This window comes from Eschrichtius robustus, chromosome 11 (genome assembly GCF_028021215.1).
Source record: "Eschrichtius robustus isolate mEscRob2 chromosome 11, mEscRob2.pri, whole genome shotgun sequence".
NCBI classification, from domain to species: Eukaryota; Metazoa; Chordata; class Mammalia; order Artiodactyla; family Eschrichtiidae; genus Eschrichtius; species Eschrichtius robustus.
The window spans coordinates 51805462-51823617 of NC_090834.1; the positions used below are offsets into that span (position 1 = coordinate 51805462).

General features: G+C 35.5%; 1 protein-coding gene across 11 annotated transcripts in view; it reads left to right on the forward strand.

The window, feature by feature from the left end:
• The window catches only part of DLG2 (discs large MAGUK scaffold protein 2), a 949517-nt gene that overhangs the window by 502978 nt on the left and 428383 nt on the right, over nt 1-18156 (forward strand). The window lies entirely within an intron of this gene.

Genomic DNA, 18156 nt, shown 5'->3' on the forward strand with positions numbered 1-18156 from the left:
TTTAGATCCATCTGTTTGTTCTGGAATGCATGATTTCTTTTTGTCCACAATTTCAGTTTTCAACAAATCACCGTCATTAATCCAATGTCATACATTGTTTTTCTATAAATTATCAGAACTTTTGATTTGTCTGAGATGAGTTAACAAATTTTGTTCTTCACCATTTTTTTATATGTGAGGGTCAAGATTTTCTTTAGCATTGTCAGTCTCTGGCCAGAGTTTTTATGATGTTACTTCCCAACATCTGAATTGTCGGTTAATTGCTTTAAAATGTTTGGCACACCAAATTGATTCAAAAGACCTGAAACCTGAGGCCCATTTTTTTATTAAGTCCTACTTTATTTTTCTTGCATACTTAATAGATCATCCATGCCTTCCAGTTTGGATTTCTTTAAATTAGCATGAGAATCAAAAGTAAACTATGTGAAAAATTCTCAATTTATAATTATTTTCTGACCTTTACCGTTTTTTCTCTCACATCTAATTTGGCAGCAAAGTTTTTAACTACATGTGAGTATTAAGTCTTTCTAGATCAATAAAACTTACTCTTGATAGAAACAATTCTTTTTCACTCACTCGTATTTTATTTTTGTAATATTTAATTAAACTGCATGTATATAAAAATGAGTACAATAGAAATAAACAGATTTGAGAACAATTACAACTGATCCTTAGTAAGAATACAAGTACATGGAAGGAATGGAAATATATGGGTCATGAGCATTCCACCTGCTATGGACATTGGTCAGCTTGAGGACTGGTTAATCTCCAGAAAGATGCTGATTAAAAGAGCTCAAACATGAAACTTGTGGACTAACTATTAAGCTGGAGGAAGATCTGTGATGATTTGCCACAATGCACAGTCCTTGTCTCTATTTGTAATTAATAGTTTGCATGAAAATGTAAAAGTCATCTTATATTCAAAGATGATATGAAACTAGATGAAAGAGTGAAGTCCTATGATGGCTGGCACATCTTAGATGCTCAATAAATATTAACTGAGTTAAACTGATGATCTAATGCTAGCTTAACAAACTATAAAAATATATCATAATCAATACCATTAAATTTGACAAGGGTGGGATGGATATTAATAACTATATTGAGTTTCCCAAAACCCAATATACAAGTACATGATAGATTTGATTTTGAATCAAATCTATCGTGTTACAAATATATGAGAAGTTAACCATAAATTTATCAATACAATTTAGCAAACTTTTTTCATGTTTATTTCCATGTTTATTTATGAAATTTTATCAGCAAGTTAATTTTTGAGAAGCAGTGTATCTACAATTACACCACTGTTTGTAGAATGTGATTTTATCCTCTTCATGCCTTTTATTTAATTTTTTTTTAATTTTTATGTACTGTTACTGTCAGTCCCAGAATACACGTGAACTCCTAGAAGATAGGAACTAAGCCTTATATTCCTTTTTCCATTCAGTTTAGCAAATGTTTAAAGTCCATGGTATCTTAGCCTGCTCTGGCAGGCGTATGGAATCCAGGTGGAGGAAAGTCAGCATCTAGTGGCACTTAGCCCTGGCCTAAGCACATCTGGCACTCTGAATTCGTTTCTAGGTTCTGCAGTTTAAGTAGAAATCAGAAGGAAAAATTAAGAGCAAAGATGGCTAGGAATCTCGAAACCATCTCATAAAAAACCAAAAATGTTGATTTGAAGGAGTAGAAGATGCAAGGAATATCTCAGTAATTCAGTGCCAATTATGGGTAAGTAGGTGTTACACCAAGAGAAGGAAGAACTTTCCAGTAATTTTGGTTGTTCCATTGCAAATCTTATCTCCCACATGTGTAAACAGGCACATCAAGCTACTCTTGTACAAAACCGAACTCAATTATATTTTCCTATGCACAAATGTGCTTTCTTATACGCACGATACTATTTGATTCTGTTAACAGTGTGCTTATCCTCTCAATCAATGGTAGAACTCAATTCATTCTCACCACCACCCTCCTTCTAACGCCAAAGTCAGTCTACTTCTGAAGGTTCATTTGGAAGTTCATGAAGAGGGCACAACTACTCCTATACCCTGGGAAGGGCAAGCCCCTTCTCTCTAGGAGATGTTAACTTTCAGAAGAAATGCCCGCCCATCCAGATCACTAGGATCAATTCTAGAGATCAATGTGCCCTCTCTATAACCTCCTCTTATTCATTCCTGGATATTTTACTGCCAAATGTGTTCAGTGTATCCCCGTTTCTTAATTCCAATTGCCATTATCAAAGTTTAGGCATTTATTAGTTTTCTCTACTATGATGATTTCCCTTTAGTCTCCCTACCCGTAGATTTCCTCCTCTTTCTTCCACTTTTCAGAGTATTTTCAATCTTACCCTTCTGAGTCATAGATATTATTCTGACCCCTTCATACCCCTGCTTAATAACCTTGGAGAGCTCACCACTACCATCAGAATAAAGTCCAGACCTCATTGCCCCTCATGATCCACCCCCAGCCAGGTTCCAGGCCTCATCCACGGCCACTCTGCTCTGGTTAAGCCAAACCACTCCAGGTTCCCAGAGCACAACACATACTTTTGGCCCTCCGTGACCTTGAACATGCTCTCCTAGCTTCTCAGAAAGTCCTTCCCTTCTCTAACATTTAAAATACTTATACACCTGTTCAGTTCCAGCTTATATGGTTTGTCTATCAACTATACCTGGAGATTTATTGTAAAATGTTATCCATATGAAAAGAAGCTAAGTGGTTTATTTGATTTCACCATCTTCTTTATTATCAGTATTTATTGAGGACTACAGTATTAAGGAATCAAAAAATCATCCCAAGCACCTAACACAATCCTTGGTGTGTAGTAAGTGCCCAATTAACATTTGTTAGATGTAAATAGAACATATAAATAATGATAACACCACCTCATGTTAAGTATCAATGAAGCAACAGGAGGAATAATTGAGCTTTATGGAGGAAGGTGATGGTGCTTTGATTATGTTGCATTTGAGACAGTGGTAGGATAACCAAGAAGATATACTCTTATTTTTAAGAATAGTGGCAACTTAATGCAAGTAAATGAAGGGAGGGAAAGTAGACCAAAAAAAAAGAGAAGAAAATAATATTAAGAAAGCAGAAAAATGATAGATACAGGTATATTAGAGAAAGGTGGAGAGTTAAATATGACAAGGAGAGATGTGAGTTCTTCAGAAAAGTGAGTGAAGCATGAAATAGAATATTGAAAATACATCAGGAGATATTTTAGTTGATGGATGGGACCTTACAAGTCACATTAAATAAGTTGACCAGTTTGTTAATTAAAGACACAAAAAACTTTGTGCTCTCCATTAAAATAACATAGTTTTAATATTACAACATTTTGGAAAGACCACTTATCTTGCCTCTCATTGCTTCAGAGAAGGAGAAAATTAAAAAGCCATTTATCACCACCAGCTAGGTCCCTGGTGCTCCATGTGTTATAAAACAATTTCAATTCAGATGCTCAAATTGTTTTTAATTTTACGCAGCAATAGGAATGCATTTTTCAGCTCCATTCAAATGCCATTTTCTTAGGGAACAGCTAAGGAGTCTTTCACTGGAAAATCATAGAGTTCTCAGAAAAGAGACCCTACTATTTTCTGGCTCAATTTTATTCAATGACAGCATGATTTAGAAAGGCAATAGAACTATTATCTTTTTCAGAGTCTTAAAAAGTTTTGGTAAGATTTACCTCCACAGTCCCCTTATTTGGCACCTCAGGCAAGCCACCTAAGTACAGTGCCACAGGTTTCCTACCAGGTGACAGGGACTTCTTCCCCCAACATCAGTGCTGTGACACGATATTAAGCCTTCCTCATTCTCACCCTACTCATCCACCATGTGTTATCACTTAAATCCTCATAAATGTCCTGGGCTCACTAATGAGGTGGTGTGGATAGGGCAGAGAAGTCCATCTGTTAAATGATCTTCATCTTTAAAATGATCTTCGAAAGCCACTGGCATGCAAGTTGGGTATACATGGTGAAAATAATGGGTAGTATTTTATGCAAAAAAATACTATCAATGATCTTTAGTATGAGTTTAGTGTAATGGTTCCTAACACAACGTGTTGGGTCATCTGCATGGACTAATCACAGAGCTTTGATTTCACTTTTCTGAAAGGTAACATGGTTTGTCTTAGAGAAGACTATGGAGCACTATGGAGCTGACAAACCTGTTTTCTACTTTTGCTACCTACTACCTGTGAGACCTTGAGACTTGATTTACTTTCTCTCAAAAAAGGGCCTAATATCTAGTTCTCAATGTTGTTAGATAGTTCAAAGGAGATAAAGCATCAGCCTCACAGACACATGGAACTCAATCCTTGGTATTCCTCATTCAGAAAGGTATTTATGAAGCTTCTTCTATGGGCCAGCCCTGGGCTGAGAATGAACAGGTGAATAAGCCCTACTCCTTGCTCTGAAAGCACACACAATATAATAGGAAAAACAGGCATGTATGATAAGTGGTGGTGATTCTCAGCCATGGGTGCTATTCTGGATGTGTGGGAAGCTTGGGTGGGGCACAGAGAGCATGGCAGCTGTACTGGGGAGGGAGGTAGGTATATCATAGAAAGCTTCACAGAAGAGGTGTTTGACACTGTATAGAAAAATGATAGATACAATGAGGAGAATGGCCTCATTCTCATTTGTGGGTAGGTTTTTGTTTTTTTTTTTTCAAAGAACATTCCAAGCACTTAGCCCTCCAATGCTGAAAGCTTTAAGGGTTTTTTTTGTTGTTGTTTTTTGTTTTAATTTAAAAATATATATATTATATATTTTTAATTGAAGTATAGTTGATTTACAATGTTGTGTTAGTTTTGGGTCTACAACAGAGTGATTCAGTTACATATATATGTGTGTGTGTGTGTGTGTGTGTATATAGATGTGTATATATAAATACACTTTCTCATACTCTTTTCCATTATATTTATTACACAATATTGAATATACTTCCCTGTGCAGTACAGTAGGACCTTGTTGTTTATGTACTTTATGTATAGTAGTTTATATCTGCCTATCCCAAACTCCCAATTTATCCCTCTCCACCCCGTTTTCCCTTTGGTAACCATAAGTTTGTATTCTATGTCTGTGAATCTGTTTCTGTTTTGTAAATAAGTTCATTTGTATCATTTTTTAGATTCCACATCTAAGTGATATCATACAATATTTGTCTTTCTCTGTCCAACTTACTTCACTTAGTATGAAAATCTCTAGGTCCATCTATGTTGCTACAAATAACATATTTCATCCTTTTCTATGGATGAGTAATATTCCATTATGTATACATACCACATCTTCTTTATCCATTCATCTGTCGATGGACATTTGGGTTGCTTCCATGTCTTGGCTATTGTAAATAGTGCTGCTGTGAACACTGTGGTGAGTGTATCTTTTCAAATTAGAGTTTTGGCTTTTCCAGATATAGGACCAGGAGTGGGATTGATGGGTCATATGGCAACTCTATTTTTAGTTTTTTAAGGAACCTCCATACTGTTTTCCATAGTGGCTGCACCAGTTTATATTCTCACCAACAGTGTAGGAGGGTTCCCTTTTCTCCACACCCTCTCCAGCATTTATTGTTTGTAGACTTTTTCATGACCAATGTGAAGTTGGTACCTCATTGTAGTTTTGATTTGCATTTCTGTAATAATTAGCCGTGTTGAGCATCTTTTCATGTGCCTGTTGGCCATCTATGTGTCTTCTTTGGAGTAATGTCTATTTAGGTCTTCTACCCATTTTTTTGAATTTTTTTTTTTACATATATTCAGCTGTATGAGCTATTCGTATATTTTGGAGATTAATCCCTCGTCAGTCTCACTGTTTGCAAATATTTTCTCCCATTCTGTAGGTTGTCTTTTCATTTTGTTGATGGTTTCCTTTGCTATGGAAAAGCTTTTCAGTTTAATTAGGTCCCATTTGTTTATTTTTGCTTTTGTTTCCATTACTCTAGGAGACAAACCCAAAAAACAATGTTGCTGCAATTTCAGTCAAAGAGTGTTCTGCCTATATTTTCCTCTAGAAGTTTTATAGTATCTGGTCTTACATTTAGGTCTTTAATCCATTTTGAGTTTATTTTTGTATATGGAGTTAGAGAATGTTCTCATATCATTCTTTTTTACATGTAGCTGTCCAGGTTTCCCAGCACCGCTTATTAAAGAGACTGTCTTTTCTCCACTGTATATTCTTGCCTCCTTTGTTGTAGATTAATTGACCATAAGTGTGTGGGTTTATTTCTGGGCTTTTGATCCTGGTCCATTGATCTTTGTGTCTGCTTTTGTGCAAGTACCATACGGTTTTAGTTGCTGTAGCTTTGTAGAATAGTCTGAAGTCAGGCAGCATGAATCTTCAAGCTCTGTTCTTCTTTCTCAAGATTATTTTGGCTATTAGAGGTCTTTTATATTTCCATACATATTTTAAATTTTTTGGTTTTTTGGTGAAAAATGCCATTGGTAATTTGATAGGGATCTCATTGAATCTGTAGATTGCCTTGGGTAGTGTGGTCATTTTCACAATACATATACTTCCAATCCAAGAACACAGTATATCTTTCTGTTTGTGTTGTCTTCAATTTCTTTCATCAGTGTCTTATAGTTTTCTGAGTACAGGTATATTGCCTCATTAGGTAGGTTTATTGCTAGGTATTTTATTCTTTTTGCTGCAATGCTAAATGGGATTGCTTCCTTAATTTCTCTCTCTTATCTTTCGTTCTTAGTGTATAGAATTGCAACAGATTTCTGTATATTAATTTTGTATCCTGCAACTTTGCTGAATTCATTGATGCCCTCTGGTAGTTTTCTCTTGGCACCTTTAAGGTTTTCTCTGTATAGTATCATGTCATCTACAAACAATCACAGTTTTACTTCTTCCCTTCCAATTTGGATTCCTCTTATTTCTTTTTCTTCCCTGATTGCTATGGCTAGCACTTCCAAAACTGTGTTGAATAAAATGGTGAGAAAAGGCATCCTTGTCTTGTTCCTGATCATAGAGGGAATCCTTTCAGGTTTTCACCAACGAGTATGATGTTAGCTGTGGGTTTGTCATATATGGCCTTTATTATGTTGAGGTATGGCCCATCTATGCCCACTTTCTGAAGAGTTTTTATCATAAATGGGTGTTGAATTTTGTCCAAAGCTTTTTCTGCATCTATTGAGATGACCATATTGTTTTCATTCTTCAATTTGTTAATGTGGTGTATCACACTGATTGATATAAGGATACTGAATTATCCTTGCACCCCAGGGATAAATCCCACTTGGTCATGGTGTATGCTCCTTTTAGTGTATTGTTGGATTCGGTTTGCTAGTATTTTGTTGAGGATTTCTGCATCTATGTTCATCAGTGATACTGGCCTGTAATTTTCTTTTTTGTGGTATCTTTTCTGGTTTTGGTATCAGGGTGACAGTGACCTCGTAGAATGAGTTTGGGAGTATTCATTCCTCTGCAATTTTTTGGAAGAGTTTCAGAAAGATAAGTGTTAACTCTTCTCTAAATGTTTGATAGAACTGACCTGTGAAGCCATCTGGTCTTGGACTTTTGTTTGTTGGGAACTTTTAAATTATTGATTCAATATCATTTCTGGTAATTGGTCTGTTCATATTTTCTATTTCCTCCTGGTTCAGTCTTGGAAGATTGTACCTTTCTAAGAATTTCTTCATTTCTTCTAGGCTGTCCATATTATTGGTGTATAGTTGCTTGTAGTAGTCCCTTATGATCCTTTTTATTTCTGTGGTGTCAGTTGTAATTTCTCCTTTTTCATTTCTGATTTTATTGACTTGGACCCTCTCCTTTTTTTCTTGTTGAGTCTGGTCTGGCTAAAGGTTTATCAATTTTGTTTATCTTTTCAAAGAACCAGCTTTTAGTCTCATTGATCTTTTCTAATTTTTTTTTTAGTCCCTATTTTTTTTAATTTTAGAATTTTACTTTTTATACAGCAGGTTCTTATTATTCATTTTATACATAGTAGTGTATATATGTCAATCCCAACCTCCCAATTCATCCCACCACCACCACCCGCCACTTTCCCCCCTTGGTGTCCATACGTTCTCTATATCTGTGTCTCTATTTCTGCCCTGCAAACCGGTTCATCGGTACCATCTTCTTAGGTTCCACATATATGCATTAATATACGATATTTGTTTTACTCTTTCTAACTTACTTCACTCTGTATGACAGTCTCTAGATCCATCCATGTCTCTACAAGTGACCCAATTTCATTCCCTTTTATGGCTAAGTAATATTCCATTGTATATATGTACCACAACTTCTTTATCCATTCGTCTGTCGATGGGCATTTAGGTAGCTTCCATGACCCGGCTATTGTAAATAGTGCTGCAATGAATATTGGGGTGCATGTGTCTTTTTGATTTATGGTTTTCTCTGGGTATATGTTTAGTAGTGGGATTGCTGGGTCATATGGTAATTCTATTTTTAGTTTTTTAAGGAACCTCCATACTGTTCTCCATAGTGGCTGTATCAATTTACATTCCCACCAACAGTGCAAGAGGGTTCCTTTTCTCCACACCCTTTCCAGCATTTGTTGTTTGTAGATTTTCTGATGATGCCCATTCTACCTGGTGTGAGGTGCTCATTGTAGTTTTGATTTGCATTTCTCTAATCATTAGTGATGTTGAGCAGCTTTTCATGTGCTTCGTGGCCGTCTGTATGTCTTCTCTGGAGAAATGTCTACTTAGGTCTTCTGCCCATTTTTGGATTGGGTTGTTTGTTTCTTTAAGATGGAGCTGCATGGGCTATTTATATATTTTGGAGATTAATCCTTTGTCCGTTGGTTCATTTGCAAATATTTTCTCCCATTCTGAGGGTTGTCTTCTTCTCTTGTTTGTAGTTTCCTTTGCTGTGCAAAAGCTTTGAAGTTTCATTAGGTCCCATTTGTTTATTTTTGTTTTTATTTCCATTACTCTAGGAGGTGGATCAAAAAAGATCTTGCTGTGATTTATGTCAAAGAGTGCTCTTCCTATGTTTTCCTCTAAGAGTTTTATAGTGTCCAGTCTTACATTTAGGTCTCTAATCCATATTGAGTTTATTTTTGTGTGTGGTGTTAGGGAGTGTTCTAAATTCATTCTTTTACATGTAACTGTTCAGTTTTCCCAGCACCACTTATTGAAGAGGCTGTCTTTGCTCCATTGTATATCCTTGCCTCCTTTTCATAGATTAGTTGACCATAAGTGCGTGGGTTTATCTCTGTGCTTTCTATCCTGTTCCATTGATCTATGTTTCTGTTTTTGTGCCAGTACCATATTGTCTTGATTACTGTAGCTTTGTAGTATAGTCTGAAGTCAGGGAGTCTGATTCCTCCAGCTCCGTTTTTTTCCCTCAAGACTGCTTTGGCTATTTGGGATCTTTTGTATCTCCATACAAAGTTAAAGATTTTTTGTTCTAGTTCTGTAAAAAAACGCCATTGGTAATTTGATAGGGATTGCATGGAATCTGTAGATTGCTTTGGGTAGTATAGTCATTTTCACAATATTGATTCTTCCAATCCAAGAACATGGTACCTCTCTCCATCTGTTTGTATCATCTTTAATTTCTTTCATCAGTGTCTTATAGTTTTCTGCATACAGGTCTTTTGTCTCCCTAGGTAGGTTTATTCCTAGGTATTTTATTCTTTTTGTTGCAATGGTAAATGGGAGTGTTTCCTTAATTTCTCTTTCAGATTTTTCATCATTAGTGTATAGGAATGCAAGAGATTTCTGTGCATTAATTTTGTATCCTGCAACTTTAGCAAATTCATTGATTAGCTCTAGTAGTTTTCTGGTGGCATCTTTAGGATTCTCTGTGTATAGTATCATGTCATCTGCAAACAGTGACAATTTTACTTCTTCTTTTCCAATTTGTATGCCTTTTATTTCTTTTCCTTCTCTGATTGCCGTGGCTAGGACTTCCAAAACTATGTTGAATAATAGTGGCGAGAGTGGACATCCTTGTCTTGTTCCTGATCTTAGAGGAAATGCTTTCAGTTTTTCACCATTAAGAATGATGTTTGCTGTGGGTTTGTCATATATGGCCTTTATTACGTGGAGGTATGTTCCCTCTATGCCCACTTTCTGGAGAGTTTTTATCATAAGTGGGTGTTGAATTTTGTCAGCAGCTTTTTCTGCATCTATTGAGATGATCGTATGGTTTTTCTTCTTCAATTTGTTAATATGGTACATCACATTGACTGATTTGTGTACATTGAAGAATCCTTGCATCCCTGGGATAAATCCCACTTGATCATGGTGTATGATCCTTTTAATGTATTGTTGGATTCTGTTTGCTAGTTATTTTGTTGAGGATTTTTGCATCTACATTCATCAGTGATATTGGTCTGTAATTTTCTTTTTTGTAGTATCTTTGTCTGGTTTTGGTATCAGGGTGATGGTGGCCTCATAGAATGAGTTTGGGAGTGTTCCTTCCTCTGCAATTGTTTGGAACAGTTTGAGAAGGATGGGTGGTAACTCTTCTCTAAATGTTTGATAGAATTCACCTGTGAAGCCATCTGGTCCTGCACTTTTGTTTGTTGGAATATTTTTAATCACAGTTTCAATTTCATTACTTGTGATTGGTCTGTTCATATTTTCTATTTCTTCCTGGTTCAGTCTTGGAAGGTTATACCTTTCTAAGAATTTGCCCATTTCTTCCAGGTTGTCCATTTTATTGGCATAGAGTTGCTGGTAGTAGTCTCTTAGGATGCTTTGTATTTTTGCAGCATCTGTTGTAACTTCTCCGTTTTCATTTCTAATTTTATTGATTTGAGTACTCTCCCTCTTTTTCTTGATGAGTCTGGCTAATGGTTTATCAATCTTGTTTATCTTCTCAAAGAACCAGCTTTTAGTTTTATTGATCTTTGCTCTTGTTTTCTTTGTTTCTATTTCATTTATTTCTGCTCTGATCTTTATGATTTCTTTCCTTCTACTAACTTGGGGTTTTGTTTCTTCTTCTTTCTGTAGTTGCTTTAGGTGTAAAGTTAAGCTATTTGAGATTTTTCTTGTTACCTGAGGTAAGCTTGTATTGCTCTAAACTTCCCTCTTAGAACTGCTTTTGCTATGTCCATAGGTCTTGAATCACAGTGTTTTTTTTGTAGTCATTTGTCCCTAGGTATTTTTTGATTTCCTCTTTGATTTCTTCAGTGATCCATTGGTTGTTTAGTAACATATTGTTTAGCCTCCATGTGTTTGTGTTTTTTGCAGTTTTTTTCTTGTAGTTGATTTCTAGTCTCATAGCATGTGGTTGGAAAAGATGCTTGACATGATTTCAGTTTTCTTAAATTTATTGAGCCTTGTTCGTGGTCTAGCATGTGATCTATCCTGGAGAATGTTCCATGTGCACTTGAAAAGAATGTGTATTCAGCTGCCTTCAGGTTGAATGCTCTATAAATGTCAATTAAGTCCTCATGGTCTAGTGTGTTTGTTAGTTAAGGCCTATGTTTTCTTATTGATTTTCTATCATCTGAATGATCCATCCATTGATGTAAGTGGGGTGTTAAAGTCCCCCAGTATTATTGTGTTACTGTTAATTTCTTCTTTTATAGCTGTTAGCATTTGCATTATGTATTGAGGTGCTCCTATGTTGGGTGCACATATATTTTCAATTGTTGTATCTTCTCCTTGGATTGATCCCTTGATCATTATGTAATGTCCTTCTTTGTCTCTCGTAACAGTCTTTAAAGCCTATTTTGTCTGATATAAAAGTAGTGCTACTCCAGCTTTCTTTGATTTCCATTTGCATGGAATATCTTTTTCCATCCCCTCACTTTCAGTCTGTTTCTCTCTCTAGATCTAAGGTGAATCTCTAAATAAATAAGTAAAGTGAATCTCTTGTAGTTAGCATATATACGGGTCTTTTTTTTTTTTAATCCATTTGGCCAGTCTGTGTCTTTTGGTTGGAATATTTAGTCCGTTCACATTTAAAGTAATCACTAATATGTATGTTCTTATTGCCATTAATTGTTTTGTATTTCTTTTTGTACATCTTTTTTTTTTCTTTTGTTCTCTTATGGTTTGATGACTATCTTTAGTGTTATACTTGGATTCCTTTTTCTTTTTTGTTTGTATCTATTGTAGATTTCTGGTTCGCCATTACCATGAGTTTTTTTTTTTTTTTATTTTTTATAGTGGTCTGTATATATATGTGGCTGTTTTCAATTGCTGATATCTTCATTTCAAATGCATTTTAAACACCCTTGATTTGTACTCTCCTCCCCTCATGCTTACTGTTTTTGATACCATACTTTACATCTAATTGTTTTGTGTAGCCTTTAACCTCTTATTGTGGATACAGATGACTTTACTGCTTTTCTCTTTTAACCTCCCTACTAGCTTTGTGTGTAGGTGATTTCCTACCTCTACTGTATGTTTGCCTTTACCAGTGAACTCTCTTTCCTTCTGTACTTTTCTTGTTTCTAGCTGTGGCCTTTTCTTTCTTGCCCAGAGAATTTCCTTTAACATTTGTTGTAAAGCTGGTTTGGCTTTACAACAATTCTTTTAGCTTTTGAAAGATTTATGTTTTAGCTGTGCTTTCCTTCCTTGGTTCTTTCCACTACACTTCTCAGAATTCCGTCTGGCTGGCCTCTCTGCCTCAAGAGGTGAAAGAGCCAGGCAGTTGTCACCTATAATTTCTTAGTCATGGTAGGACTAGCAGCATGCTATGTATGTAGCCAATGATACAGAAAGGATGAAACCTACTTGGCCCCAAGGGGAAGATAGATATTTGATTTTTTTTTTTATATACCACTTATTATCACCATCAGGTAGCTTCTAATACTGACTGCAGTTACTGCTTAAATGTTACTATCAGGGTATAGCAAAAATTCCCTTGCATCTGTAGGTCTTGACTGTCAGGTAATTCACCATACATGTCTTAGTAGAGTAAAAGGGTAATTACATGTTGTAAAAAGCTCTGTTTGTTCCAAATTTACATGCTAGGAGAAGCTGGCTGACTTTGCACGTGTAACACAAAAGGAGTCAAATTCTGTGAGCACTTCATGGTACCTTTTGCACTTAATCTAAGTGTCACTAAAACTTTTAAAGGGACATTTTTGGAATAATTTGGGGCAGAATATTAAAGTAATTAGTTTAAGGTAACGATAAGTGAGATTACTGAATATTTCTTTGTTTTCATTATATGGGCCAGGTTATTGGTGAGGAAGCTATCGGTGATTACAGTTACTCATTAATCTTGCTTAGTAAGCATCGTTGATCTTTACCCAAGAAATGTTGGTACTCTCTAAACCAGTGGAAGATAAATGTTAAAGGAAAAGCTTGAACAGTTTAAACAAAAAAATACAATTAGCAAATAAGCATATAGAAAAAAAAAGTCATTCTCATGAATAAAGAAATACTCATAAATCTGAAGCATCATTTTGTACCTATTATCAATTTTTTTTTAAAGGAAGTTGACTTTTTTGTTTTTTATAAATTTTCTTTATTTTTTATTAATTATTATTATTTTTTGGCTGTGTTGGGTCTTCGTTTCTGTGCGAGGGCTTTCTCTAGTTGTGGCGAGTGGGGGGCCACTCTTCATCACGGTGCACGGGCCTCTCACTGTTGCGGCCTCTCTTGTTGCGGAGCACAGGCTCCAGATGCGCAGGCTCAGTAGTTGTGGCTCACGGGCCCAGTTGCTCCGCAGCATGTGGGATCTTCCCAGACCAGGGCTCAAACCCATGTCCCCTGCATTGGCAGGCAGACTCTCAACCACTGCGCCACCAGGGAAGCCCCTCAATTTTTTTTTAATTATAATAGCAGGGCTTATAAGAGTGTGGTGAAACTGGCACATATATGTATATTTTTAGAAGCAATAAAATGGTAGAAACTTTTGAAAAGTAATTAATAACATAAGTCATAAAACATAACCAAATAAATGTTTCCATTTGGGGGAATACATTCAAAGGAAATTGTCAAGTAAAACAAAGTAATTGATATCAGTATGTTCATTGCAGCATTGTTTATAATATTAAAACAATAGAAATAACCCAAATATCCATCTGTAAAAGGATGATTAAATAAATTACATCTTCAGAGTAAGTAACATTATATAACACCAAAATAATAATTATGGAGACCTTACCAGGAGTGATTAAATTATAATGTAAGGGGGGGGAGGAATGCAGATACGAAGTTATATATGGTCTGTGTATATATAAAATGATATGAAACACATGTGGAAATACAGAGACTCAGTAGCATAGAGTTTAAAGTACAAACACTTGGCAACAAGAGGGGCTTTAGTTTGAATTCTGGCTCCGTATTTGCAAGCTGTTGTCTTCTGACATGTTATTTAACTTCTTTGTGTTTTCTTAAATATAAAATGGGGATTCTCATACCTTCCTTATACGACAGCTCTGAGAATTAAATTAGATGATTCTGTAAAGTCTGAGACAAGGCAGTGGAATTATATGTGAATTTTTTTACTCTCTTATTTTGATTTCCATTAATTTAATTTTTTAATTGAAGTATAGTTGATTTACAACGTTGTGTTAGTTTTGGGTCTTCAACAAAGTGATTCAGTTACATATATGTATATGTGAATATATATATATTCTTTTCCATTATAGTTTATTACACAATATTGAATATACTTCCCTGTACAATATAGTAGGACCTTGTTGTTTACCTATTTTATGTATAGTAGTTTATATCTGCTAATCCCAAAGTCCTAATTTATCCCTCTCTGCCCCCTTTTCCCTTTGGTAACCATAAGTTTGTTTTCTATGTCTGTGAATGTTTCTGTTTTGTAAATAAGTTCATTTGTATTTTTTAGATTCCACATCTAAGTGATATCATATGATATTTGTCTTTCCCTGTCTGACTTACTTCACTTAGTATGATAATCTCTAGGTCCATGTGGCAAATGGCATTATTTCATCCTTTTTTATGGATAAATAATATTCCATTATGTATACATACCACACCTTCTTTATCCATTCATCTGTTGATGGACATTTAGGTTGCTTCCATGTCTTGGCTATTGTAAATAGTGCTGCTATGAACACTGGAATGCATTTATCTTTTCGAATTAGAGTTTTCTCCAGATATACGCCCGGGAGTGGGATTGCTGGATCATGTGGTAACTCCATTTTCAGGTTCTTAAGGAACTCCATACTGTTTACCATAGGGGCTGCACCAGTTTACATTCTCACCAACAGTGTAGGAGGGTTCCTTTTTCCCCACACCCTCTCCAGCATTTATTATTTGTAGACTTTTTGATGATGGTCATTCTGACTGGTGTGAGATGATACCTCATTGTAGTTTTGATTTGCACTTCTGTAATAATTAGCGATGTTGAGCATCTTTTCATGTGCCTGTTAGCCAACCCAATATGTGTCTTCTTTGGAGATGTCTATTTAGGTCTTCTGCTCATTTTTTGATTGGTTGTTTGGTTTTTTTGTTATTGAGTTGTATGAGCTGTTTCTACATTTTGGGAATTAACCCTTGTTGGTCACATCATTTGCAATATTTTCTTCTGTTCCCTAGGTTGTCTTTTTGTTTTGTTTCCTTTGCTATGCAAAAGCTTGTAAATTTGATTAGGTCCCATTTGTTTGTTTTTGCTTTTGTTTCTATTGCCTGGGGGGAGTGACCTAAGGAAACATTGCTACGATTTATGTCAGAGAATTTTTTTTTAATTGAAGTATAGTTGATTTACAATGTTGTGTTAATTTCTGCTGTACAGCAAAGTGATTCAGTTATACATATATACATTTTTTGTTCTTTTCCATATGGTTTATCACAGGATATTGAATATAGTTCCCTGTGCTATACAGTAGGACCTTGTTGTTTGTCCATTCTATATATAATAGTTTGCATCCGCTAACCCCAAACTCCCAATCCATCCCTCCCCCACCCCTCTCCCCCTTGGCAACCACCAGTCTGTTCTTTGTGAATCTATTTCTGTTTTGTAAATAAGTCCATTTGTATCATTTTAGATTCCACATCTAAGTGATATCATATGATACTTGTCTGTCTGTCTGATTTACTTCACTTAGTATGATAATCTCTATGTCCATCCATGTTGCTGCAAATGGAATTATTTCATTCTTTTCATGATTAATATTCCAGTGTTGTGTGTGTGTGTGTGTGTGTGTGTATATATATATATACCACATCTTTATCCATTCATCTGCTGATGGACATTGGTTGCTTCCATGTCTTGGCTATTGTGAATAGTGCTGCTATAAACACTGGGGTACATGTATCTTTTCAAGTTACAGTTTTCGTCTTTTCCAGATATATGACAAGGAATGGGATTGCTGTAGCATATGCCAACTCTATTTTTAGATTTTAGTTTTTGAGGAACCTCCATACTGTTTTCCATAATGGCTGCACCAGTTTACATTCTCACCAACAGTATAGGAGTGTTCCCTTTTCTCCACCCCCTCTCCAGCATTTGTTATTTGTAGACTTTTTAATGATGGCCATTCTGACCAACATGAGATGATACCTCATTGTAGTTTTGATTTGCATTTCTCTAGTAATTAGCCATGTTGAGCAACTTTTTATGTGCCTGTTGGCCGTCTATGTGTCTTCTTTGGAGAAATGTCTATTTAGGTCTCCTGCCCATTTTCTGATTGGGTCTTTTTTTTTTTTTCGATATTGAGCTGCATAATTGTATATTTTGGAGATTAATCACTTGTTGGTTGCATCATTTACAAATATATTCTCCCATTCCATAGGTTGTCTTTTCATTTTGTTTCCTTTGGTATGCAAAAGCTGGTAAATTTGACTGGGTCCCATTTGTTTATTTTTGCTTTTATTTATATTGCTTTGGGAGACTGACCTACGAAAACATTGCTACAATTTATGTCAGAGAATGTTTGTTTTGCGTGTGTTCTCTTCTAGGAGTTGTACAGATCCAGTCTTACATTTAGGTCTTTGATCCTTTTGGGGTTTATTTTTGTGTATGGTGTTAGAGAGTGTTCTAATTTCATTTTTTTTACATGTACCTGTACAGTTTACCCAGCACCACTTATTGAAGAGACTGTCTTTTCTCCATTATACATTCTTGCCTTCTTGTTGTAGATTAATTTTGACCATAAGTGTGTGGGTTAATTTCTGGGTTTTCTGTCCTGTTCCATTGATTCATATGTCTGTTTTTGTGCCAGCACCATACTGTATTTATTACTGTAACTTTGTAGTATTGTCTGAAGTCTGGGAGGGTTATACCGCCAGCTTTTTTCTTTTTCCTCAGGATTGCTTTGGCAATTCTGGGTCTTCTGTGGTTCCATATAAATTTTAGAGTTATTTGTTCAAGTTCTGTGGAAAATGTCATGGGCAAGTTGATAGGGATCACATTAAATCTGTAGATTGCTTTGGGTAGTGTGGCCATTTAAACAATACGAATTCTTCCAATCCAAGAGCATGAGTTATCGTTCCATTTCTTTGACCCATCTTCAGTTTCCTTTATCAAAGTGTTTTATAGTTCTCAGCATATGTCTCATCTCCTTGGTCAGGTTTATGCCTAAAAGTATTTTTTTACGCAATTTTAAAGGTTTTTTTTTTTTTACTTTCCCTTTCTGATATTTCATTGCTAGTGTAAAGAAATGCAACAGATTTTTGCATATTAATTTTGTATCCTGCAACTTTACCAAATTCATTGATGAGCTCTAGTAGTTTTCTGTTGGTGCCTTTAGGATTTTCTCTGTATAGTATCATCATGTCATCTGCATATAATGATGATTTTTCCTCTTCCCTTCCAATCTGGATACCTTTTATTTCTTTTTTCTTGGTTGATTGATTGCTGTGGCAGATTGATTGATTAATTGATTTCTATTAATTTTATAATGTTGTTTTTACAACAGAAAACATTTTAATAATTTGATAGTGACCACCAAAGTTATAATACACTCACAAATCTACACCTTGTGGCATTGACTATATGGCTAATTGAAGTGATCTAAATAATTAATTACGCTTATTTAGTACTAAAGAAAGATCTCAAAGTGCACACTCTGCTAAATCATGTCAGTTTATTTAACACTTATGTAGCTTTTGCCATGTAACAGACAGACAGACACTGTTCTAAACACTGTATTCATTGAATAACTACCCTATGAGGAAGGTACTGTTACAGAGAACTTTAAGAAACTCAAGGTCACATTGGCCTATGTGGCAGAGCTGAAATTTGAACTCAGGCAGCCTGGCTACATGGTCCAGCTCCTCAATGC